At 53.6% G+C, this 2,500-nt stretch overlaps 1 non-coding gene across 1 annotated transcript in view; it reads right to left on the reverse strand.

Annotated features, from left to right (window-relative positions):
• Positions 1-1,169, reverse strand: part of LOC144413346 (small subunit ribosomal RNA) — a 1,810-nt gene extending 641 nt beyond the window's left edge. The window contains exon 1 of the ribosomal RNA XR_013469380.1: positions 1-1,169. This exon is cut by the window's left edge and continues 641 nt beyond it. This is a non-coding gene — a ribosomal RNA (small subunit ribosomal RNA).
• Between the last annotated feature and the right edge of the window lie 1,331 nt (positions 1,170-2,500).

Consider the following 2,500-nt stretch of genomic DNA (forward strand, 5'->3'; position numbering starts at 1 on the left):
CCTGGTGGTGCCCTTCCGTCAATTCCTTTAAGTTTCAGCTTTGCAACCATACTTCCCCCGGAACCCAAAGACTTTGGTTTCCCGGAAGCTGCCGGAAAGGTCGTCATGGTAACGCCTCCCGATCGCTAGTTGGCATCGTTTATAGTCAGAACTAGGACGGTATCTGATCGTCTTCGAACCTCTGACTTTCGCTCTTGATTAAAGAAAACATTCTTGGCGAATGCTTTCGCAGTAGTTCGTCTTCCGCCGATCCAAGAATTTCACCTCTAACGGCAGAGTACGGACGCCCCCGTCTGTCCCTCTTAATCATTACCTCGTGCTCCGAAAACCAACAAAATAAAACCGAGGTCCTATTCCATTATTCCATGCAACACTATGCAGGCGAACAGCCTGCTTTGAACACTCTAATTTTTTCAAAGTAAACTTATCGGCCACCGCCGACACTCAGTCAAGAGCACCGACGGAGAACCGAAGGTGAGGCGAACGCAACCAGTGACACGCCTTGCGACGGACCGGCGGCGCTCGCCCAAAATCCAACTACGAGCTTTTCAACCGCAACAACTTTAGCATACACTGTTGGAGCTGGAATTACCGCGGCTGCTGGCACCAGACTTGCCCTCCAATGGATACTCGTTAAGAGTTTTAGGATGTACTCATTCCAATTACAGGGCCTCGTTAGAGTCCTGTATTGTTATTTTTCGTCACTACCTCCCCGTGTCGGGAATGGGTAATTTGCGCGCCTGCTGCCTTCCTTGGATGTGGTAGCCGTTTCTCAGGCTCCCTCTCCGGAATCGAACCCTGATTCCCCGTTACCCGTTATCACAAAGGTAGGCACGTAGCGTACCTTCGACAGTTGATAGGGCAGACACTTGAATGATACGTCGTCGGTGCAGAGACCGTACGATCCGCGTGGTTATCCAGAGTCATCAAACGTCACAGGACGAACCCGGTCGGTTTTGATCTGATAAAAGCGCGCCTCCCGAAGTCGGCGCTTAATGCATGTATTAGCTCTAGAATTACCACAGTTATCCACTTCGCTTACGAGACCAAATAAACCAAGATTGATTTAATGAGCCATTCGCAGTTTCGCTTTACGAGAACTCGTACTTGCACCTGCATGGCTTAATCTTTGAGACAAGCATATCACTACTGGCAGGATCAACCAGATAGCTGCGACAGCTGCGCTCGGCCCTTGCTGGGCCGCCCGGCGCGTGCTCGTCGCATTCGTTTAAGACCGAGGCGATCGCCTGCGGCCGTACTCAGCTTCGACAGTCGCTGGCCGCGACGTCCACGCTCTCGCCGGCAGTGCCAGGCGGAGCGATTTGCGTTTTTTCTTTGCTCGCCCTCTCTCGGGCTCGATCCATTCAGTTTCGCACAAACAAGAGCTCTGCCGGCCGCCTGCAGCGGTGCCTAAAACCCGGGCATAACAATGCGACCGTTCTGCTAGGCCGACAAGCGCTCAAGCCAGACGCTCGATCGAACGCCCCCTACATATTAGTCGAGACAACGGCTCGCTCATTAGCATCGCGTTTGTACTTTAACTTTTTTTGGCTCGGCTTCTTTCGACGCCGATGCCGGCGACGCAGCACTCTCTCGCCCGCCAGCCACCGAGAAAAGGGTGCGCTCCGACCGGCCCCGCACCGCTCTTTCTTGGCTCATTCGAAATTACTGTCTTTCGCTCTGACATGCCTTACCTAGGGTTAGGTTAGTATGCTTGCACGTTTGTACTTTAACTTTTTTCGGCTCGGTTTCTTTCGACGCCGATGCCGGCGACGCAGCACTCTCTCGCCCGCCAGCCACCGAGAAAAGGGTGCGCTCCGACCGGCCCCGCACCGCTCTTTCTTGGCTCATTCGAAATTACTGTCTTTCGCTCTGACATGCCTTACCTAGGGTTAGGTTAGTATGCTTGCACGTTTGTACTTTAACTTTTTTCGGCTCGGCTTCTTTCGACGCCGATGCCGGCGACGCAGCACTCTCTCGCCCGCCAGCCACCGAGAAAAGGGTGCGCTCCGACCGGCCCCGCACCGCTCTTTCTTGGCTCATTCGAAATTACTGTCTTTCGCTCTGACATGCCTTACCTAGGGTTAGGTTAGTATGCTTGCACGTTTGTACTTTAACTTTTTTCGGCTCGGCTTCTTTCGACGCCGATGCCGGCGACGCAGCACTCTCTCGCCCGCCAGCCACCGAGAAAAGGGTGCGCTCCGACCGGCCCCGCACCGCTCTTTCTTGGCTCATTCGAAATTACTGTCTTTCGCTCTGACATGCCTTACCTAGGGTTAGGTTAGTATGCTTGCACGTTTGTACTTTAACTTTTTTCGGCTCGGCTTCTTTCGACGCCGATGCCGGCGACGCAGCACTCTCTCGCCCGCCAGCCACCGAGAAAAGGGTGCGCTCCGACCGGCCCCGCACCGCTCTTTCTTGGCTCATTCGAAATTACTGTCTTTCGCTCTGACATGCCTTACCTAGGGTTAGGTTAGTATGCTTGCACGTTTGTACTTTA

The sequence above is a fragment of the Styela clava genome, chromosome 15 (genome assembly GCF_964204865.1).
Source record: "Styela clava chromosome 15, kaStyClav1.hap1.2, whole genome shotgun sequence".
NCBI classification, from domain to species: Eukaryota; Metazoa; Chordata; class Ascidiacea; order Stolidobranchia; family Styelidae; genus Styela; species Styela clava.